General features: G+C 35.0%; 1 protein-coding gene and 1 long non-coding RNA gene across 12 annotated transcripts in view; one reads left to right on the top strand and one right to left on the bottom strand.

Annotated features, from left to right (window-relative positions):
- KCNH7 (potassium voltage-gated channel subfamily H member 7) overlaps positions 1–24,982 on the bottom strand; it is a 492,691-nt gene that overhangs the window by 446,537 nt on the left and 21,172 nt on the right. The gene's annotated exons all lie outside the window — the stretch shown is intronic.
- The window catches only part of LOC131503636 (uncharacterized), a 56,967-nt gene that overhangs the window by 26,633 nt on the left and 5,352 nt on the right, over positions 1–24,982 (top strand). For 2 of the 3 annotated variants that reach the window (XR_009257501.1, XR_009257503.1), the window contains exons 4-6: positions 16,811–16,979; positions 19,421–19,631; positions 23,765–23,978. This is a non-coding gene — a long non-coding RNA (uncharacterized LOC131503636). Of the gene's footprint in view, positions 1–16,810; positions 16,980–19,420; positions 19,723–23,764; positions 23,979–24,982 lie in introns of those variants that run through there. The other variant, XR_009257502.1, reaches the window with a different exon arrangement.

Raw genomic sequence — 24,982 nt, 5'->3', positions numbered from 1 at the left:
TTTTTTCTCCTAGAGAATTTTTTTCTTTTTTTTTTCTCTTTTTTTTTCTCCCAAAGAATTTCTGAAGTACTGTGGAGCTAACACTTTTGGAAAGAATTTCAAACAAGACAATTTTTGACAAAGCTTTCATTTGCATTATAATCAGAATAAATATAGTCAGATTCTTAAAGAGACACACATGAATTTTAGAAAAATATACATAGATATTTCAAAGTCTTCATTGTGAATTCTACTTATTATATGATATAATCTTGAACAACTTTCTAGGATTCGTTTTCTATGAATGCTTTGTTTCCCTAGTAGGGGAATATAATGACAGATCGAATCTGAATACACAATAGTTGAAATATTGGCTCAAACCAAAATAATCAGCAACATATATTGAACCCTCTTATGTCTAAGATGCTGTCACTTTCTAAAAAAATAGGCAGTATGAATAAATCTTCCATGCAATTAAAAAAATATATATATATTATCTTAAAATCATTTTTAAGATTCAAAAATAGAAGAGGGTCCCACAGAATGTACTAATGAGAAAGGTAAAACAATCTTTACACTATCTTATTTTTCCTTATTAAGTGCTTAAAATGTACCAGGCACTACACTGTAAATGAAAAGTGGTCCCCACCCATAGGAGCTCACGATAATGGAGATGGAAATATAAACAATAATTATAATGTTGCTGTGAGAGACCAGACACCCTGTTTTATTTATATATATATATATAGTAGTAAGAACATTTAATATGAGAAATATCCTCAAAAATAATTAAGCATACAATACAGTACTATTACCTATGGGCCCAATATTGTACAGTAGATCTCTAGAACTTATACATCTTGCACAACTGAAACGTTATACTTGTTCATTTTTCCATTCCCCACTCACAACCTCAGGCCCTGGCAATCACAATTCTACTCTCTGTTTCTATGAGTGTGATTAATGTGGATATTTCATATAAGTAGAATCATGGAGCATTTGTCCTTCTGTGACCGGCTTATTTCCCTTAGCATAATTTCCTCAAAGTTAGTTCATGTTGTCACATATTGTAGGATTTCCTTCTTCTTCTTTTTTTTTTTTTTTTATTTTATTTAAAAAAAAATTTTTGGGGCGCCTGGGTGGCGCAGTCGGTTAAGCGTCCGACTTCAGCCAGGTCACGATCTCGCGGTCCGTGAGTTCGAGCCCCGCGTCAGGCTCTGGGCTGATGGCTCGGAGCCTGGAGCCTGTTTCCAATTCTGTGTCTCCCTCTCTCTCTGCCCCTCCCCCGTTCATGCTCTGTCTCTCTCTGTCCCAAAAATAAATAAAAAAAAATAAAAAAAAAAAAAAAACGTTGAAAAAAATAAAAAAAAAATTTTTTTTTAACATTTATTTATTTTTGAGACAGAGAGAGACAGAGCATGAACGGGGGAGGGTCACAGAGAGAGGGAGACACAGAATCTGAAACAGGCTCCAGGCTCTGAGCTGTCAGCACAGAGCCCGACGCGGGGCTCGAACCCACGGACCGCGAGATCGTGACCTGAGCCGAAGTCGGACGCTTAACCGACCAAGCCACCCAGGCGCCCCTTCTTTTTTTTTTTAAGTTTCTCTTTATTTTGAGATAGAGTGTGCACGTGAGTGGGGTAGGGACTGAGAGAGAGGGAGAGAGAATCCTAAGCAGGCTTTGTGCTGTCAGCACAGAGCCGGATGCAGGGCTCCATCCCATAAACTGAACCATGAGATCGTGACCTGAACCCAAATCAAGAGTCAGACGCTTAACAAACTGCGCCACCCAGGCGCCCCGGGATTTCCTTCTTTTAAAGGTTGAATAATATTCCATTTCATCTATATACTACATTTTCTCAACCCATCCAGCTACTAGTGAATATTTAGGTTTTTCCACATCTTGGTGATTGAATAATGCTACAATGAACGTGGGAATACAAATATCTTTCTGAGATCCTGATTTCAATTCTTTTGGATAAATATCCAGAAGTGGAATTGCTGAATCATAGGTAGTTCTATTTTCAGTTTTTTGAGGAACTTCCATACTGTTTTCCATAGTGGCTGTACCAATTTATATTCCCACCAACAGTGCACGATGGTTGCAACTTATTCATGTCTCTACCAACTGTTATCTTTTGGGTTTTTGATACTGGCCAATATTCTTGGTTTGCTTTTCTTATTTAAAAAAAAAAAAGTCTCGTTCCCAATGAATGACAGAGGATTTCTGTATCTCAAATTCCAGAAATATAAAAGAATTTTCAACGGTCTCTTATTTAGCAAAAGTACAACTGAAAGAAATGAGAATAATAGACTTTTTGAAAGACATTCTTGCTGGAAATTCTCAGTTTTGTCTTTGAAATAAAACAAAGAGTTGATTTTTAATGCTTGTTGGTGATTTTCATTGATGAACCCTTATAAAAAATGAGCTCTCTCAGGAGGTTTGTTGTTGGATTGTATTTGAGCAGAGTTAGTTATGTATCTATCACCAAAGACCCTCTGGTTGAAGACTCATTGAAGAAATGTCTTTTATTTTTTCAGTAGCAAGGACAGCTTTGCTTCCCCAGAGAAACAGATGTTTTCTCCTTTTTAACTGGCCCTTTCCACATTTTCCTTAAGCTGTCAAGAAATTCAGTGCCAAATTCAATGCTCAAATATAGTAATTGTGGGGTCTGAATGCTGTATATATTGTGTATTTTTTTCCTCCATAAATATTCCCTTTAGCTTTTGGAAAAAAGTAACATTCTTTTTTAATTTCAGGAAAAAATATTTTATTATTGTATTGCATATATATTCTCTGTTAAATGACATGAAGCATAAGGAATAATCAATGGATTAATATTTTTTAAAGATTAGGTAAACACTGATATAATCAATCATTATAACCTAGCTCTTAAATTTTTAGAAGACTGTTTTGTATATATAAGTAGTCTTTCCTATTTTATCAGATAGTTGTATTCAAAACAAATCTTGTATTCATAAACTTAAAATTAATCTAAAATCAGATATAAGTATACAAATGCTCAATCCCTCCTTTCTTTCCACCCCTAGAATACTTAAACATTTTGAGATTGAAAGGATGCTAAAGGCCAAATTTCAGCCAATTTGTGAATCATAGTAAAACACAGGTGCAAGTGAAACAAACGGCTGTCACACAAGGGAACATTTTCATTTTTGGTCAAACAATTTGCATGCCTGGTTTTCATTTCAAAGCCTTAGAAAATCCAAGGATCATCAATTATACATTTGTCTTTTCTGTATTTTTGTACTACCTGTGTTTATCTAAGTGTAAGAGAGTAGCTTTGTATTATATATAAAACACTTCATTTCACATATAAATATATATATATATATATATATATACACATAAATATCTATATATCTGTGTGTACACATACACTGTGAATAGCTTCAGAATGGGAAGAACCAACTCAAAAGCTTCAAATGTAAGAAACAGAAATACACATATTTTATCTTTACCAGAGCAGTAGAGCTCTTATCAACACAACATCACAACAAAGCGGCAGGAGCCTGGGGGTATCTAAAAGAAGGAAAAAGGAAGGCTGGTGAAAAAAAATCGCCCAGTTTAGAAAGGTGAGCTGCCCAGGTGCAGCATTGTAGAAAAGGAAAGTAAACAGCCTTCCAAGGGCTTTTGCCAGACCAATTTAAGGCAAGTCATATTCAGCATTAGTATTTTTAGTTTGTATTGTATATGCTATTATTACCGATGTCAATTAGTTTGTAATTTCACCCATCATGTCCAATTTAAATTTTTTTTAACATGTATTTATTTTTGAGAGACAGAGCATGAGTGGGGGAGGGGCAGAGAGAGAGGGAGACACAGAATCCAAAGCAGGCTCCAGGCTCTGAGATGTTAGCACAGAGCCCAATGCAGGGCTCAAGCCCATGAACCATGAGATCATGAACTGAGCTGAAGTCAGATGCTTAACCGACTGAGCTGCTCAGGCACCCTGCATCATGTCCAACTTAAAAACCTTGATTAGAGCAGTTTAATTCCAGGATGCCTCAAGTCCTAATTCCAAATATTCCATCAAGTGCTCTTTGAAGCATTCAAGCCCACCTGTCATGGTAAAAAATATTATGTCTTTATTATCCACTCATAATGGAATAGGGTATTATTGGGTCAAATTACTACATTTTAAGAAGGCATTAGTCATGCACACGAACAAGAATAGCACTTGTTAATACCAACAACCACCAGCACAACAAGCTGCAATAGCTTTTTTTATTCCTGTACTTTAGATTATAAAATATAATAATCATCAATGTTGATATGGGTGTTGCATGCCAAAGTGCTAGGACTTTGATTCCTTCAGATGTTTAATGCTTTTTGAAGACCTCCTAGCTTTACAGTATTACCAGTTACCCTGTGTTCTTGTATATTTGTCCTGTTTTTTAAAAAATTGTATCTTGGGTGTCAGGGGGTTAGTATTTGGAAAGGCATTTTTTAAGGTGATAGTAATTAAAAGATTTTTCTTGCTGGCTTGTCTCTGCCGGTAAGAAAAGAAAAATGTACTCAAATAGTACATGCATATATTGACTTTTTATTTCACATTTTAATGTAAAATTCATGTTTTATTTCTTTTAAATCTATATTTAGTTTTATGCAAGGATATAGTCAAGGATTGTTCATTTTTAAAGGAAGGAAAAATTCATTTTGATGTATTTGGAACTAACCTGAAAGGAGTAAATATGTTTACAAAACAAATGCAGGGTATTTTACAGACTTAAAACCATTCCTCAAATTAAATGAATAATGAAAGAGAAATTTATTATGAGAATTTAAAATACAAAAAGACAAGCTTTCCTTTCTTAAATATTTAAAGTTAGCTTAAATATTGAGGGTGCTAAAATTAATAGCAAAGATAACAATTCTGAACAAAGGAACTTTCTTTTTCTTTTTAATTTACACAAGCAAACTCTGAAATAAAAAAATTAGTAAGATTCTGAAGTAATTTCTTAAAGCACCCTTTTTCTTCCTGCGAAGAATGTCATATTCAAAATAATTTAGCACCATAAAAGTTACATAATCATTCTGACATTCTTAAAAGGCAACACAATCATTTTTCATCAAAATGGATGAAGCATAGTGAGATGCCTTAAAACTCACATATTATCCCATTCAGTGATCCAGTGTTCATTATTAAAAGTTAAAAGCATGTAGTCAATTAGAATTCCTTTCATCACAATAAATCAGGTGTTGTTTGAGAATGCTAAACAGTAAACTCAATTAAGACAATTGATAATAATAGTCAAACTATAACCAGGAAAACCCATCTAGAGGTCTTTCTAAAATTCATGATTTAATATAAGAAGTTGTTGGAAGAGGGCAGTCATGATTGTGTTTCAATGAGTTCCTTTAATGAGTTCCTTAGGACATAATCATGGCCCTATAGTTAGCCATCCATTAATACCTATTGACTCACTGTTTTCTCAGCCTATTAGTGATTTTATTAATCAGCACAATTATATTCCAGCACAAGAATATTGTATTTCAGAGGTTTGAGAACTTCAGTGTGTGCATCAGAATCATCCAGGGGGATTTTGGTAGAGATTTCTGGACCTCATCCTCACAGACTTTCTGATCAGTGGATCTGGGGAGAGGCTGCAGGATCTGGATTTTTACTAAGATTGCTAGGTGATGCGGATGCTGATGGTTCTAGGAGTACTTTAAGAACTACTCTTCTGGTTTAGTAACTTTCTAGTTTCTTTTCCTAAGAACAAGAGATACAGTGTGACCGAAAATTTACTAATATTCAAGTGAACTGGGAAAACCTAAGCAATTATAGATTAGGTAAAACGGTCAGCACTCTAGCTAAAAGACAGTTTTCTGTACTAGTGGCTGAGACAAACACTATAGGAGTTTCTGAATTAGAATCTAAGAGCAGACAAATTTTGTTCTTTCTGCTACAAGGTACCCTTCCTCTCCCAAGTCACATTATAGGCCTGATTTGACTTATCTGAGGCTAGCATTTAATTCTCAATGGGGGTATTTTTGCTTCAGTCATCTCTCTATATCAGCATCATCCAATAGAAATAGAAACAGTGTCACAAGAGACATTTTAAATTTCTCATAGCCACAGGGAAAAACAAACTAGAGAAACATGAATAAATTTTAACAATATATGTAATTTAACCCCATATATCAAAAATAACAGCATTATTTTTGTAACAATATACAAAAACTTGTTAATGGGATATTTAAAATTTTTATATAAAATCTTTGAAATGTGGTATCCATTTTATACTTCTAGCACATCTCAATTCAGATGCTAAGTTTTCAGTGATTTAACTGAAAATGTAGTTTAAAAAAACAATTTTGTTTAACAGAAAAATATTTAGACTGATTCAGTGTTTTTTTAATTTAAATTAAATTTAATTTAAAAACACAATTAAAAAAGAATAAGCTTCTCAGCCTTACTAGTCTGATAGTCATTTCAAATTCCTGAAAGCTGCATATGGGTAAGTGACTACCATGAAAACCAGCACAATTGTATATATTTAACAACAGCATGGATCCATTTCTTTGGGCAGGAGACCTGGGAAGGCCTATGGACAGGAGATTATATTATGGAATTCTTGAGCCTCCAAAATAGCCCTTAAATCCTACTGAATGTTGCAGAGGGAGAATTGCACGCCTTGAAGAGTACTGAACTCAGTGATGTGATGCACCAAGTCAGAAGAGGAGGACTTCATCATCAATGAAAATGCCTTTTGGTCAAATAATAAAGCTTCACTGAAGGCAGAACATTCACGGATCCATAACAATTACTATTCTATTGCATTTATTATTCTTAATTTCCCAAAGATTTCTATTTTGAGAACTAAACAGTATTCTAATTCTAATATGAATAATTTTGACAGTTCAATCCATTTTGAAATAGTCAACTTATTTACAAATAAAATTATTTATTCTAACCTTTTTTACAGACTTCTTCTGAAGGAATAACTGAATTACTTAAAATGTACTTCAATTTGTGATCAATTCCCACAAACGAGAAATTTTTTGTGATTAAATTACTTTTAGAAATGTACAAAAGGGAATAGTAGGAATTTAAAAATAATTCTAGGGGCGCCCGGGTGACTCAGTCAGTTAAGCATCTGACTTCAGCTCCTGGTCCATGGGTTCAAGCCCCACGGCAGGCTCTGTGCTGACAGCTCAGAGCCTGGAGCCTGGTTCAGATTCTGTGTTACCTCTCTCTCTGTTCCTCCCCCACTCATGCTCTGTCTCAAAAATAAACATTAATTTTTTAAAAAATAATAATTCTAGAAGAGCTTCTGTTGACAAACTAGTATGTTTCAAGAAACTTGAGGCATTTTTATTGACTTACCTCTGTGAGATATTTTAATATTTAATATTTTAACACTGGATTCAACTCTTCGTTAAGATGGTTATCAACCTTGTTTTACAGATGAGGAAAGTAACACAAAATGTGTACTTTCCTCAAGGTCACATAGCTAGTAAGTGACCTCTTCTGACTGGAGAAATGACCTCTTCTGGAGAAGACTGTGCTCTTTCTACTGTAAAATTCTGCCACCGTGAAATAATATAGAATTATTCTATTTGCGAAGACCATTATTTATAGGCCAATAATCTGAGAACAAACATTGATATATGTTTCATTCTAATCAGAGAACCATCGCTAGAACCTTAGTGACTGAAGAGAACAATTTTACCTTGGTATATAATTCACAGAGCAACATTTAGAGCAACAAAGGAACAGAGGAATTTACTAGAACTCGGACTTAGGCTGAAGCTCCACTTCAAATCAGAAAGATGCTTTCTTCCCTTGTGTTTCCTGGTCTTCATTACTTAGTTACAGAAACTATGGGCAATGACACATTTGGTGACATGCCAAGATGTCTCCAATCATCTCCAAAAAAATCAAAGAATTTTCCTCCCAAAATATTTTAAAATCAAAATAACTTCATTTAGCTTTTACTCCCTCACCCTCGATTATACCATTTCTGTGAATATGACAATGTGAATACCTAAATTCCGAGACATGAAATTTTCTAATCTCACTGCCTCAAAGGATTATATAGATTTATAAAATCATTCTAAACTAATTCTAAGTTTAGGTAACTCAGATTTAGGAATAATAGCTTGTGCAACCATTCATTGTTTTCAATTCAGGGGTTTTTGGATGAAGATAATAAAATGTTATTTAAAACTCACAGTTTTTTGAGTTCTTACTATATGCTCTGTTCTTTAATACCAGAAAATAGTAGATGCCTTTGAATTGTGACTGACACAAATTATTACTGTAGTTTATAGATTTCCTTATCTCAGTAATTCATGATTGTGAGTAGGCAATTACTAATAGCTATCATTACTGTTAATAAAAAACAATGATCTGGGGCACCTGGGTGGCTCAGTTGGTTGGGTGTCGACTTCAGCTCAGGTCATAATCTCATGGTTCATGGGTTCAAGCCCCACATCGGGCTCTGTGCGGACAGCTGACAGCCTGGGGCATGCTTCGGATTCTGTGTGTGTGTGTGTGTGCGCGCGTGTGCATGTGTGTGTCTTTGCCCTCCCTGCTCACACTCTGTCTCTCTCAAAACTAAAGAAAAAAAAAAAAAAAAAAAAAAAAAAAAAAAAAAACTAAAGAAGAATTTGAAAAAAAAAATTAATGATCTGGCCTTCTAGTCCTCAAATTCTACTAGTCAGTGTTACAATTTGCATTGTGCTTTATGGCATTCTGTTTAAGTCACCAAGGGAAGAAATATTAGCAGTCTGAGACAATATAAGTTTTCCTAATAAAGCAATGATACTTTGTATTCCATTAGGCATTCACACAACTGGAAACACTAGATATCTGAATGGAATTTGAGGTTTCAGTAAAACTACAGTTGTGGGAATAAAAAATATTATTTTTTAGTGAAGCCAAAGACATAAAAATGATAAGTACTAACTAGGTTAACTCTTAAACTAAAAATATTACCTAAACTAGCTCCTATAATAATCTTTTAACATTTTTAAACACAAGATTATATATATTAATCAAATTATAGGAAGTCAAATTTCTGAAGATAAGGCTTATGGTTTAATTTATAAACCCGAAGTTTAACATCCCTTTGCAAGTTGAAAATAAAGAAGACATAAAATGGAAAACTGATTTATAAATAATTTATATAATATGGACTTTGAAGCCATTTACTAATTATATTTTTTTGCATTCATTCATACATTATTTCCCCTCTCTTTCTCCTTCCTTCCATCCTTCCTTCCTACCTTCCTTTCTATAAACTTTACTTTAAAAAAAAATAATTTTTTAAAGTTATTTTGAGAGAGAGAGACAGACAGACAGAAAGCATGAGTGGGAGAGGGGCAGAGAGGGAGAGAGAGAGAGAGAGAGAGAGAGAGAGAGAGAGAGAATAGCAAGCAGCCTCCGTGAAGCCTGACGCAGGACTCGAATCCACGAACCACGAGATCATGACCTGAGCCAAAACCAAGAGTCCAGTGCCCAACGGACTTAACCAACCAAGCACCCTAGACTTTATTTTTTAAAGCAATTTTAGGTTCATAGCAAAATGGACAGCAGATATAAAGATTTCCCCTATATCCCCTGCCCCCACACATGCATAGTCTCCCTCCCAGTTATCAGCATTTCCCACCAAAGTGGTACATTTGATCATAAAACAAAACTGATGCACCTTTATAACCTAGAGTCCATAGTTTATATTAGGTTTCACTCTTAGTGTTGTACACTTTATGGGTTTGGACAAATGTATAAAGTCATGTATCCATTATTATTGTATCACACAGTATTTTCACTGTGCTAAAAATCTCCAGTGCCCTGCTTATTCATCCTTCTTTCCCCCCCCCCACCTCTACCACCAGCAACCATTGATCATTTTATTGCCTGTATGTATAGTTTTGCCTTTTCCAGAATGTCATATAGTCGAATCATACAAGTATGCAGCCTTCTCAGATTGGTTTCTTTCACTTAGTCACATGCACTTACGATTGTTTCATGTCTTCTCATGGCTGGATAGCTCATTTCTTTTTAACACTGAATAATATTCCACTGTTTTGATGAATACAATTTATTCATCCATTTACCTACTGAAAGACATCTGGTTTGCTTCCAATTTTTGGTAATTATGAATAAAGCTGCAGGTCACATTTAGGCTGAGATTCAATTTCAGATAGTTTTTGTGAAGGGTGTAAGATCTGTGTCTAGATTATTTTTTATTTTTATTTTTTAGATGTGGATGTCCAGTTGGTCCAATACCATTTGTTGAAAAGACTATCATCTTTTCTCTTTTGAATTGTATTTGCTCCATTGTCAAAAACAATGTGTGTGTGTGTGTGTGTGTGTGTGTGTATGACTATTTCTGAGTTTTCTGTTCTTTTCCATTGATCTAAGTGTCCATTCATTGCCCATACTACAGTGCCTTGATCATTGTAGCTTTATAGCAAGTCATGAAGATGGATAGTGTCAGTCCTCCAACTCTGTTCTTCAATATTGTTAGTTATTATGTTTTTTTATTTACTCTCCATATAAACTTTATTTTTTTATTTTTTTAAGTTTATTTTCAGAGAAAGAGAGAGAGAGAGAAAGGAGAGAGAGAGAGAGAGAGAGAGAGAGAGAGATTGAGAATAAAGCGGTGGACATAAGTTTTCAGCTTCTTTGGGCAAATGCCAAGGAGTACTATTGCTGGATCATATGTAAGAGTGTATTTAATTTTGTAAGAAACTGCCAAACTGGCTTCCAAAGTGGTTGAACCATTTTGCCTTCCTATCAGCATATGAATGAAAGTCCTTGTTCCACGTCTTCACCATCACTTAGTGTTGTCACTAAGTGTTGTCAGTGTTCCAGAATTTGGCCATTCTAATAGGTCTATAGTGATATCTAACTGTTGTTTTAATTTGAATTTCCCTCATTTGCCATCTGTATGTCTTCTTTGTCAAGGTATCTGTTAATTATTTTGGCCTATTTTTTAACTGAGTTGTTTACGTCCTTACTATTGAGTTTTAAGAGCTCTCTGCATGTGTTAGAAATCCATCCCTTAACAGATATGGTTTTTGCTAATATTTTTTCCCAGTCTGTGACCTGTATTTTCATTCTCTTGAATGTTTCTTTTGCAGAGCAGAAATTTTTAATTTTAATGAAGTATAGCTTATCAATATATTTTTACTGGATTGTGATTTTGGTGTTGTGTATGAAAAGTCAATGCCAACCCTAAAATCATCTAAATTTCTCCTATAATATCTTCAAGGAGTCTTACAGTTCCTCATTTGCTCTCCATATAAATTTTAATTGTTTTAAGTTTATTTATTTTGAAAGAGAGAAAGAGAGGGAGGGAATTAGGGAGGGAGGGAGAGAGAGAGAGTGCATGGGGAGGGACAGAGAGAATGCATGGGGGAGGGACAGAGAGAGAGAGAATCCCAAGCAGGCTGCACACTTTCAGCACAGAGCCTGATGCAGGGCTCAAACTCACAAACTGTGAGATCATGACTTGAGCCAAAATCAAGAGTCAGATGCTTAACTGGCTGAGCCACCCAGGCATCCCGTCTCCACATAAACTTTAGATCAGTTTGTTATATCCACAAATAACTCACTTGGACTTTGAGATTACATTAAATATACAGATCAAGTTTGGCAGAACTGACATCTTGACAATATCGATTGAGTCTTTCTATCCATGAACATGGAATATTTCTCCATTTTTTAAGTTCTTCTTTGACACCCACTCTCTTTTTCCCAGCATATAATTAGTGAAGGCCTAATATGTGTGAAGCATTGTGTTAGACTTTGGATGTGTGGTGATAGTTTTTACCCCATAAAGCCTTTAGTATGGAAGGAATTCAGAAAGAGTTGATTTATTCAGAAAGAATTCAGTTAATCTCTGAGAAGTAGGGCTGGGTTTTAAAGAGACATAAGAAAAACTCTTACTTTTTTCTCTACATTATATAGCCAGTTTGGACTTTTCTCAAACTAAATTTTTATTATTTTTAAAAAATTAGTTTGTTTTTTTTTTTTAATTTAGAAACTTCCAATTCCCAGGTGAAGAGCAGGCCAAGAAGAATTAAAATAACAGAAGGCAAATTTTAAAAATTTTGAAAATGAGGCCCAATATCTTATAATCTATTTCTTTAGTTTACTTCAATTTTGCAATGTGCCATACACACACATGCATGCACACATATGTAAATGTATTCATGTGCATATTATTTGTGAATGTATACACATGTATACATACACACACGTCTGTGCATACATATAAAATAAAGAATCTGAACTGCATTTTTTGTAAAGTAATTTGGGAATTAGTTTTCCATCTGTAAGGACAAGCAGCTGTAAAATAGAAGATGACAGGTAGAAATGTTCCAGGTGGTGAAGTAAAGGGGACTGGTGGTTGAATATTTCCTGAGATAAGCCATCATGCTAGTCCTAACTTGGGTAGTCCAGTGTTTGCTCTGCAAGTCTCAGTACTTGGAGGATGAGGGCTGTCTTGTACATATCAGTGGAATCGCCTCATAGATTTTTCTAATCCATTAACAGTGGAATTTTCCAGACAAATCTGAGTGAAGATTTAGACAGGATCATTTTTGAGATCCATCAACTGACAATTAGTTTAACTTAAAGATGATTATTATCATTCACTACATAACAATATAAAACTAAATCATTATTAAGTCTAATGTTATAAAAGAGAGAAAGTTCAAAGAAACAAACAAAACAAAACATCTGGCAACTGCACTCTTTCTTGAGGCAATCTGAATAAAAAGTTAAAAAAAAAATCAGCTTAACTCAGATCCTTTGACATTCTTTAGCTTCTTGTTTCTTGTGATATGAATTTATTAAGAACTAGATCTTTCCGAAGATGCTTTTCCTTTAACTTACAACACTGAGAGATACTAAAATGACATTTTTGAAATTTTTGTTCTGCCTCTTTCTAGAATAAAGTCAAAACTTTATTGAAATGCAACTTAACCTCATTGAAGGTAAAGCATTACTCAGTACTTATGGTAATTATTAAGAAGATAGTTCAACCTGATTTTTTACTAAGAAACAAATATCACACTTGTATATCAGAAGCATGTTTTGCTGGAAATATTTTGGGGAACATAATAAGATTAGTGGATCTTGTAAGAAGCAAAGCTTTATTTTTTATTTTTTTTTAACGTTTATTTATTTTTGAGACAGAGAGAGACAGAGCATGAATGGGGGAGGGTCACAGAGAGAGGGAGACACAGAATCTGAAACAGGCTCCAGGCTCTGAGCAGTCAGCACAGAGCCTGACGTGGGGCTCGAACCCATGGACCGTGAGATCATGACCTGAGCCAAAGTCGGACGCTTAACTGACCGAGCCACCCAGGTGCCCCAGAAGTAAAGCTTTATAAAAGTTTTTTTTTTCTTTTTTTAAGGATACATAAGATGATACAGGTCTAAGTCTTCCACTTGCTGTAAACATTTTTAGACATGCTTAGGGTAGTAAATATATAAGTAAAAGATTATTTTCAAATTTTCCATATTAATTGAGAGGGGCAGAGGCAGTATGGAACTAGGATAACAATTTATTTGATTCCATAAAAATTTTTATAATCTTCTGACCGACAGAGATGCACAGATTTCAAAATTCTTTTGTAAGTGATGCATTCTCACCTCTTCTTAATATAATATACATCTGTAATTTAATAACATCTATAATACATCTATACTATGATGTATAGATGGATACACTGAACCCAACAGAGGTTATGCTTTTATTTTTTTTATTTTTTTTATTTTTTTAATTTTTTTTTTCAATGTTTTTTATTTATTTTTGGGACAGAGAGAGACAGAGCATGAACGGGGGAGGGGCAGAGAGAGAGGGAGACACAGAATCGGAAACAGGCTCCAGGCTCCGAGCCATCAGCCCGGAGCCCGACGTGGGGCTCGAACTCACGGACCGCGAGATCGTGACCTGGCTGAAGTCGGACGCTTAACCGACTGCGCCACCCAGGCGCCCCCAGAGGTTATGCTTTTAACAGCCTGCTGATACAAAATAAGTTTATTATGCTGGGAACACATCTCTGAAATGGGAGAAGTGTGGGTAAGAAAATCAAGACATGAAGTGGGTGCCAACAGAAAGTCTGTCAGAAATTTGTCATCATATCAGAGGTCACGTGTTTACCACACATAATAAAAACCAAATGAATGGGGAAAGAGAAATGTTTTACACTGAATTTTGTTTGAGATAGAGGTAAACTAACATTGACAGGAAAGTCCTCTCAAGACTCATGGTTGCTCGGCTCACCATCTTTACCCTTTATATCTGCTATCAGTCTCTGTTACCTAATGCCATCTAACTGATGCTAGATAATTTATGCCAGTAAGTTCCACTCTTGGGAGATTGGTGAGTAAAAAACTACTTTTTAAATTTAAAACACTTAACAGACATGATTTTATGTGTGTCACTTTTCTTTTAATCTGCATATATCATAGCACAGAAAGTTGAAAATGAATTTAAATTTAGTTCTAAAATCTGATGCAATATGTGCCTCTAAAACTTAGTGTCCTAGTTTATCTTAAAATACAAAACCTTCCTTTCACAAATTAAAAAAATAGCATCTCATAATTTGTCAAATAACTAGTTATGCTAAAGGCCAAGCCAACACCCGCCCTTCCAAAATGAAGAATTAGCTCAAAATATTTCTTTTTTCATTTCAGAAGCTTTTTAAATTTTTAAATAAGACATTTAAAAGCAATTTAATTTGGTATAATGAATCTTCAGAGTTGATGTAACAAATCTTACAATGAGACTCTTCTACAAAGAAAATATAATATAGAAGCTGGTTTTATCTCTTTGTTCTCTAGAACATCAGAGAGCCATGTATTGATTACTACAAGGGGTGACAAGAATTTGAAGGCATGCACAATCTCCCATTTATTGTTTGGCAGACTTTGTCTGAAGAAGTATAAAATTTAGAAAACTGTGTCTGGTAAGTAATCAGCATAATCAGAAAAGTGCAACAAGGAAGACCGCAGACAAGATTGCACTTGAAAATATTATATACAAATAGAAAAAAAAAAAAAGCAAGAAAACTGATAAAATGGTTATGTGCCAGGACAGTGTATTTAACCACAAATATTCAGTGGGTGAATGGTATATGCCAGGGACTCTTGCAAGTATTCTCATTTCATCCTTTTCACAATTTTCTGAGGCAGGTTCTAGTGTTCCTCCTGCTTTACAATTAAGAAAGAGATATTAAGGATTTTGCCCAAGACCACATACCTTATAAATAGTAGAGCTAAGATTTGTACCTAGCCCTCAGAAACCAAGTTCATGTCATCATATAGATCCAGCAGTTTGAAAAATAGGTTACTTGCAAACCTATTGTTTTATAAATTAAAAAAAAATAACTTAGGAGCTTTGTTTTGACCACTTAAAATCAGTGTTATTGGGGACACAGTGTTATTTGTAATGAGTATACAGGCTAGATAAGGAGAGAGAAAATTTACTATTATAAAACCATTATAAAATCAGCAGAGGATTATGGGTCATCTTGTGTAAGACAGTTTAGAAATGCTGTCCTTTAGAGGAACTGGGGATTTCAAGAGCTCTAGCTGGCAGAAATGTCTTCATAATTAGAAAATAATTGGGCTGGAAAAACATGAATGAAAACTCAGAAACCTGAGTGCTTGTGCTTGTAGGGCAGGGATAGACTGTTCTGGAGAGAGTAGAGGGGGTACAGTGTGAAAAGGTGAAAGATTAGAGAAGCTAGACCATTTCAAACTGTGGGATCATGACAGGAAGTCAAGTGATCATGACAGGAAGTCAAGTTAAAATAATAACTTCATTATTTTAAAGGAAACACAACAGGAAGATGAAAGTAAATTGTACATAGTATGTGTAAAAATGGTTTCAGGAAACTTCTTTCAAATATGTGAGTGGATAGCACAGTGTGTGTGTGTGTGTGTGTGTGTGTGTCTGTGTGTCTGCGTCTGTGTGTGCTCACGCTCGTGTGTGTGTGTGTGTGCGCGCGTGCACATGCCAGGTTACAATATAAAATATATTTCTTTTCTGGTCATGGTTTAAAAAGTTTGAAAAACATCAGACTGCAGAATGGAGTTCGTTTATAAGAGACCCTTGAAAGTTACCATATCAACAGAGATTTTAAGGGAAGCAGAAAGAAATGGGAGGTCCTCAGATATTTTCTTTAAAGTGACACAAGTTGAGATCAGACTGGTAGTGAAATATAGGATAATTAGAGTGAGGTTAAAATGAGCATTAGGCCTTAGGAAATGGTACCTAACTACAGTAAAATAATAGTTCTACAGGTAAGAATGGAGAGGTCAAAGTACAGATGAAAAGTCAACAATAACAATATATAATTAAGATCCAAAGACAGTAGAAGATGAGAATACAACAATCAGAGAGGAAGAACACTACAATATCAAGAAAGATGAGAAAGGAGAGTTTCCTGGCATATATTCTGAAGAAGGGCAGGCTGACCTTGCAGTGAAAATATCCTTAATGACCTTTGAGAATGCAGTTTCACTAGAATGTCTGGGATTCAAAGATTTCTGGAGCTCAAAGTTGGAGAGAGTGGTAAGGCAATGCAGAAAGAGGGTAGGCAGAAAAAAGAATCTAGAACTCTCATGTGGAAAAAAGAGACCAAAAACACAGAATAACTAATGGGAAAATAACAGATACCTTCTCTACCTTCCCTCTGAAACTTAGGCAATATATTTGCATGTTCGAAGTCAGAGAGGACAAAGACGATGGCAACAGGGATTGGAAATACTGAAGGTGAGGAGATAAGTCAGAAAATACGGCAAACTATATAGTTAACATTAGATTGTTTTTTTCCCAGAATCCAAACAGGGCCAGGGATAACTGGTACACGCTAACCTTCATTCAAAGAAAGCTAAGATGATCACGCATAAAAAAGCCAAATTTGCACTTTTCTGCTCTGCCAGAAGTCTTCCTCACCAGCTGCATCCCTCTCTTTCTGTATACACAATAGTACCTCTGAACAGTAGGTAAGAAAATTTTATTAGAGGGGTTGTAAAATATCAGGCTGCCGTCAGGGGTGATTGGTGAGACTCATTAAAACTTGGGGTGAAACTCTGAAAACCTTTAGATCAGCACTTCATGTCCATCATTCACTCTCTCCCAATTGTTGCTGGGAAAAGCCATAAGGGCACTAGGACACTTAATTATTTCCTATCCACAATGAATCACTGCTCACACAGCTTTACAAATTTAACAATTCATCCATATTTCTCTTAAGTCTGTCATTATAAAAATTTGATTTTCATATTGGCATTCTCTTTTACATTTTATATACCAGATATGACAGAGTATTTAATAAACCATGCCCTAGCATTACTTAGAACTTTGGGAGAAATCTGAGTTGTAGTGAATGGTCTTATCAGTAATATTGTCTATCTCTTTCAAGACTGCTCTAATAACTTCTAAACTCCATTAACCAAGAAATCTCTAAGCAGACATGCTAATATGGTTCACAAAAATTCCTAGGCTTTTTTTTGATTGAATAGCTGATATGGAGACAAATTCATATAGGCGGCAAAAATCCAGCTACGGTAAAAAAAAAAAAAAAGAAAGAAAAATTGTGAATCATACCATGAATAAATTTTTGATAAAAAAAAGTACAAAAACCTATTATTTCAGGTATGGGTGATATAGTCTTCTTACATTTCCTGTTAATAAGTAACTCCCCTCACCCACATAACTATTCTAATACATTTTCTATAGGAGTAGACAAAGAAATTTACCACACCAATCTTTACTAATGGAGGCCTGCATTCAAGAAAGAAAATCGCTAAACACTATGCAACCACTAGTTGCCTGAATTTCAAGAAATTTTGAAAATTCTGGTATAAAACCAGAATTCTAATGACTATTAGGAAATAATGTTAAACTTAGGTAATAAATAGCAGTTTCCCCTCATTCTGACTTAAACCTTATGAGCCCTACTTATATATACACTGTTCATACTGATAAAAAAAATCCATGTGTAATAAATAGTATAAAATAATGGTGCACAATGTGGTATTTGTATATGATATATATATACATATATATATATGTGTGTGTCTATGTAACACACGTATATCCACACATACATATAACACATGTGTATATAACATATATGTGTTATATATATATATATATACACACACACAGATATACACACACTTATGTGTGTGTATATATAACATATATGTGTGTGTGTGTGTGTGTGTGTGTGTGTGTGTGAATGACTTTCAATTTGGTAATTACACCCAGTATAGCCATCCCTGTTAATAAAATTCCAAAACATCTCAGCATACTTTGGTAAACAGCCACTAATCATGGCTTTCTGTATGCTGCCCGCCCTACCTTGGCTGCACCAGATCCCATAGACTACTACATGATCCAGCTACTAGGGGATTATTCCTGGCACACGAGAGACCGCCAGGATCCTGCTCCAGCATATGCTTGGTTGGCTCCCTACTTTTATGGGAAGTAGTCTTTTCTAGCTAGTGGTCTGTTTGATCTAAGTCCATGTCTTACAGATTGATTAATATTTCTTCTCTCTTCCTATATAAGTAAAACAAAACAAAACAAAACAACCAAAAACAAAAAAACCTAGCCAGAGCACTGTTATGATTCCCAACTTTAGAATCCTTTATCTTTTAAAGTACTATACATGCATTTCAGTGGCAGCTATACTGAGTTTTAATTAGTTTCTAATCAAAATGAGTAATAAGATTTGTATTGGAAGCTACTTCAGTAATGAACCCTTCTATGTTTAGATTTCTCAAACACCTTGTGCTATAATGTAATACTTAATGAGAAAGAAACTAGATTATTGAAATATTATATTATGAAAACTTCCTCCCCTAACTATCATTTAGGAATTAAAGGGAAAAATGATTTCGAAAAAAACAAGCTGCAGACACCTAAACCTTCAGATAAAATAGGTAACATGACTCTTGATACCATTACTTTTTCAGTGAGGCAGAAATACTTCAACAGAACATATACACAATTAAAAAGTTAAAGTAACTAAGACATAATCTATCAAATGAAGCTAGTAGCAAATGGAATAGTGTGTCTTCAAAACACTGACCAGTTACCCACCCAAGAGATGGAGTTTAAAAAAAAAATAAATGTTTCATTATTTTCCACAATTGGGCGAATTAAGAGTGCAATCAGCAGGGCAGATCCTGCAGGAAGAAAATATCATTAACTGTGGTTTCTTTAATTGTCCTACCACCAGTGTCCTCTTAGGCACAACTGGGAGCCAAAAGGGCACAGAATGATAATAGTTTGCACCACGGTGGTGCTTCGGATAAAGCGTAATCTCTAAAGATTGTACTCAATTTCTGAAACTGTAGTCAGAAAAACACACAGACTCCAAAAGTCTAGCTGTAACTAGAATGTACCGTCCTCAGTTAATTTTTTTTCTCCACAGTGAACATGAATTGTCTTCGTGGCACAGCTAAGCCTGAATGATGTTAACATTTCACAGAGACACAAATACAAACATTCTCTAAAACTATCTGCAACAGCTCATTACCCAAAACTACCTGCAAGGATTCATAAAGCAAAATAAGTCAGACTCACCAACTTAAATGGATTAATAGTGTTTCATTTCCAATGTCCCTGTCGATGCTCTGTGAGATGTGAGTTCCTTTCTTACTGACACTACTACAGTGTCATTTTATGGCAAATAGTGATGCCTTACCATTTTAATATACAGTACAAGTAGCACCATTCCTTCTCAAGGGCTTAAATCAATTTATAGATTCATACACTTCATGTATTATATTGGAAAAAAGAAAAGTGTTATGAAAGGTTGTTTAAAAAGCACCAAAAGAGCAAATGAAATGCTCGGCAAGGAAATACAAAGCTACATGATTGTTCAAACTCCGTAAGAAATGCCAATTTGAAATTCAGGCCAAGTGTTCCTCATCTTCAAGGAAGCAAAAACTGACTCTATTGATACTTGTAAGAGTATGGTTTGTTTGAGTGCATGAGCAAGAAGACAATGGGGAATCAGCCCTATTTTAGAAATTAGAAGATAAGGGCCCTGGTCTTGATTTCAAGTGAGTTTGGACAAGTTGCTTGGCCTTGCCTCCTCTGCAAAATAAAGGCTTTCGGAAGAAGGAAGGGAAGCAGAGAGGAAGGGAGGGAAAAGGGGAGGAAAAGATGCAGGCAGGAAGGAAGCTGGTTAGTCAGTTTCCATTTGGGGAACTGCTACTCTGGGCCAGGAACCATTTGTCCACTTCCTAGAAAGTATAATGCGGGATCTGAGTTCCTCACCATCTTAAAATTTTGTGATTCTGCAGCAGTTCATCTTTAGATACTATTGTTTTAAATAGATTTTGAAACAGGGGGGAGATGCCATTATCATCATTATCTTATTTTCCATGAGGCTTAATGTAGTTACTTCACCAAAGAGATGAGGTGTGGAAGGCAAAATCAGCCCCTATTAGCTTCTACTTTTGAAAAAGTAAATCTGTTGTTTGGAACAAAGACCTGTTATCTATAGAGGGTAAGTTCTTTTATCTGTGTATCTGTCAATATATGGTCTCACACAATAAGGTATAATGAATTCCAGTGTTGCCGCCTTTGTTACAGAGACAATTAGGGTGTCCTGTTATCCATTATTCATCACTCTTGCCTTAGCTCCAAATAGAACAGCAAACACATCTAAGGAATAAATATTCTTCACACCGAAGAATTCATCCTTCTAGGATCACCATGTCTAGTCTCAGATAACCCTCTTGAACTTGTGCTTGTCAGAGATTTCCTTGGCATGTTTTCTTTGAGGGGATGAAGCAGGAGTCTTTCTCTCTCTCTCTCTCTCTCTCTCTCTCTCTCTCTCTCTCTCTCTCTCTTTTTACACATTCTCCTTTCTATTATTCCCTCATTGACTTGAAGCAGTTTTCCTACCCTCCTCACTTTCCACATCAGGCCCATGTATGGGTTTTCTTTGTACTTCACAGCTTGTTTTCCTACAAATTTTCCCCCATTCTCCATCTCTACTTCTGTTTTTTGCCTCTTCCAGCAAAAGAAACAAATACGAACTTTGTCTTTTATACTCTGAAAATTATATTTTTTACAGGAAGTAATCTCTCCAAACATTTCAAATTTAAAGACCAGAGATCCTAATCTAATGTTTACTACAATTAAAGGAGAGAATATACCTTATCCTCTTATTCTAAACATGCTGGTTCAGTTTAGAATGAAAGGAACAGAATTACCAGTGAATCCTCTGTTTAAAGCAGTGAAGTTTTAAGATTGCAAACCAATAAAAGTAATCAGAATGATAGTAATAAAAAATGAGAGGGGTGCCTGGGTAGCTCAGTTGGTTAAGTATCTGACTCTTGATTATGGCTCAGGTCATGATCTCAGGATCGGGAGATCAAGCCGTGTGTCGGGCTCTGCACTGGGAGCGGAGCCTGCTTGACTCTCTCTGCCCCTCCCCTGCTCTGTCTCTTTCTGTCTCTCCCCAAAAGAAAAAAAAAAAAACACAAAACACAAAAAACAAAGAGACACATGAGAGGCACCTGGATGGCTCAGCTGTTTGAACATCTGACTCTAGGTTTCTGCTCAGGTCTTGGTTCTAGAGTCCTGGGATCAAGCCCTGAGTTGTGCTCTGCGCTGAACATGGAACCTGCTTAAGATTCTCTCTCTGTCTCTCTCTCCCCCACTGCCTCCTCCCTCCCCCAAAGCTTGTGTGTGCTCTCTCTCTAAAAATCAATCAATAAATAAATGAGACACATGACATTTTTTCCAAAGATATAAATATGCAATCATAATCTTTAGTGATCTATCACATGACAAAATAATTAGGATATTGTTCAACTCTCATTATGATAAATGTGAGCAAACATTCCATCATTAGGAAAATCTTGTGAAGTAATGCAATCGTGTATGCACTAGGTTTTAGGTATGGTTTTGAACTGATCTTACTCTATTAAACATAAAGAGGAATAAAAGAAAGTAAGGAACACAACAATTGGGTCAGAATGCCCTGATTAATTATGCATACTGAAAAGCAAAGGGGCACCAAAGGATGGCCACTAAGGAAAACCGGCTTCCCTTTGTGTCAGTCTCAAATGAGTCAATAAAATATTAAATCTACATCTCAAACACGTCTGTCTCAGCTCTAGCAATCACAAATAAACTTTTCTTTCTTTAAAAATGTTAGTTTATTTTTTTTTGAGAAGGAGAGAAAGAGAGAGAGAAAAAATTGAGCATGCGCACAAGCCGGGGAGGGGCAGAGAGAGAGGGAAACACAGAATCTGAAGCACGCTCCAGGCTCTGAGCTGTCAGGGCAGAGCCTAATGCACGAACTGTGAGATCATGACCTGAGCCAAAGATGGACACTTAACCAACTGAACCACCCAGGTGCTCCATAAAGACATACTTGTCGATTTAATCAACACTATACCTTGGGGGCAGCTATATTAATCTCAGTATAGCTATACATTTAAACATGCTTTCTTTCATTCTTCAAATAAAGCTGGGCCATTTTAGTTTTCAGTATTTTGGTGAAGAAGACATGTATGTGACCACATGAGTAGCATGTATGTATCTTTTGGATTACACGATTTCCTATCACTTATATTCTCTAGATCAAAACATTCTAGTTAGAAATCTGCCTTACTAAAGAAACCTTTTCTACCATTGCATTTTCCTCTTTACTGACATTTGTCTTATTTTAGTAGAACTCTTTGGATCTACATGTAACAGCAACAACGAAAACAAAAAAGGACTCTCATTAAAACTGCCATTCCTGCCTTACCCATAATAGAATCTTGAAAACTATGAGCAGAAATCAATAGAGAGTACCCTACCCTGAAGGACTCAGAGATTATTGAAGATCAGTTTGTTACTTAAAAATAAAAATAACGTCCTTAAACAAAAGTGAAATACCATTTACTAATGCAGGAAAGAAATAAATACAATTGGTTTAGATATAGTTTTAAGAGGATGACATAAGGATTTCAAATTATGAATTACCACTGTTACCAAGGGTGAAATTCGATAGAAAATAGGCCACCACATAGTAAAGCAATAGATTTAGTGCCTTTGAGGCATTACTAAAATCTGAGAGGCCACTGGGGAAAATAAACACAACTAGTAGCTAATCAAATGTGAAACTCTTATTTCCAAATACTGAAAATAAATCCTAGTTGGTATTTCAAGATACTTCTAATGTCTTTCATCTTTGAAAAAGAAGACAGGAAATGAGTTATCGGTTGTGATTTTTACTGCTATGATGAAAATCCAATATATAGACTACTACATATAATGTTAATTCTCCTATACATGAAAGTAAGTGCCCTGGATTTGAAGAATGTGTTTCCTTTGATGCATTTATTTAAGTCATACTAAAGTCTGTGTAATGGTTGTATGGTTATAGAAAAAAACTATGTGACTCTGAATGTATATAGTGACTTTATTATATTCACGGAAAATGTATATACAGTGAAATGGAAATTTAAATGCACAATCTGTTAAGTATGGACTAATATAAAGATTCATATAATCAACACACCAATCAAGATCTAAAATGTGTCCATCACTTCCAAAAGTTTCTATGTGCTCCCCTCCAGGCCATTCCTACTCCCCCTACCCCACAGGCAACTACAGTTTTGACTTCTATCACCATAGATTAGCTTGTTCTTCCTAACTTTGAGCTTTATATAAATAGAATTATGCAGTCTTTAGTCTTTTATTTATGGCTTTTCTGCTCAACATATTTATGAAAATCATTTATAATGTTTCTCTTTCATATGAATAGTTTGCTATTCCTTATTGTTGACTGGTATACCATCGATGGTTATACCACAATTTATTTAACCAAATGCCTGTAGATGAACACTTGGGTTGTTGGCAGCTTTGAGCTATTATAAATGAAGCTACTATAAACATTTTACACAAACCACTTTGCGGACATATACCTTCATTTGTCTTGGATGAAGACCTACCAAGAAGAGGAATTGCTGGATCATAAGGTAGGTGCATGTTTAATTTTATAATGAAACACTAAACAGTTTTCCAAAGTGTTCATACCATTTTGTAATCCCACTGGCAATGTATGAGAGTCTCAGTTGCATCACATTCTCACCAACATTCGATGTTGTCAGTCTTTTAATTTGATATATGCTGCTGAGTGTTAAGTAGCATCTTACTTTGGTTTTAAATTGCATTTCCCTTTTCATGTGCTTAATGGCCATTCTGTATTTTTCTTTTGTGAGGTATCCATATGAATCTTTTGCCCATAATTTTTATTTAGGCTGTTTGTCTTTTCACTACTGATTTGTAGACATAAACATATATTTATTATATGTTGTATGTTATATGTTATATAGTATATAGACACATCTATTTAAAATATAATTCCTTTGTCAAATAAATGAATTGATGATATTTTCCTCGCAGGTTATGTCAATTTTCATTGAAGTACATAAGTTTTCAATTTTGATGATGTCCAATTCATCATTTTTCTTCTAATGGATAATGCCTTTTTTATACTTTCTTAGAAATCTTTGCCTACTCGAAGTTACAAACCTTTTTGTGGTTGTTTATTTCTAGAAACTTTTAAAGGTTTGGCCTTTATGTTTAGATCTACAAACCATATCAAATTAATTTTTGTGCAAAATATAATGTAAGGACCAAGATCTACTTTTTCTTATATATTTTTCTAGTTAATCTAGCTCATTTGTTGGACAGATTGGTGTTTCTCCCCATTGAATTACTTTGGTGCCTCTATCAAAAATCAATTAACTATATATGTGAGGATCTATTTATGGACTATTCTGTTCCACTGATCTATTTTACTACACTATATGCCAATACTCTACCATCATGATTACTGTAGCTTTATAGTAATTCTTAAAATCAGGCAGTTAGAGTTCTCCAATTTTGTTCTTTTCTGTAACTGTTTTGGCTATTAGATATCCTTGGCATTTTCATACACATTTTTGAGTCAACTTGTTACTTTATATTAAAAAAATCT

Source organism: Neofelis nebulosa, chromosome 2 (assembly GCF_028018385.1).
Source record: "Neofelis nebulosa isolate mNeoNeb1 chromosome 2, mNeoNeb1.pri, whole genome shotgun sequence".
Lineage (NCBI taxonomy): Eukaryota > Metazoa > Chordata > Mammalia > Carnivora > Felidae > Neofelis > Neofelis nebulosa.
Note: the sequence above shows the minus strand (reverse complement) of the source record. Positions and strands in the feature narration are given on the sequence as shown.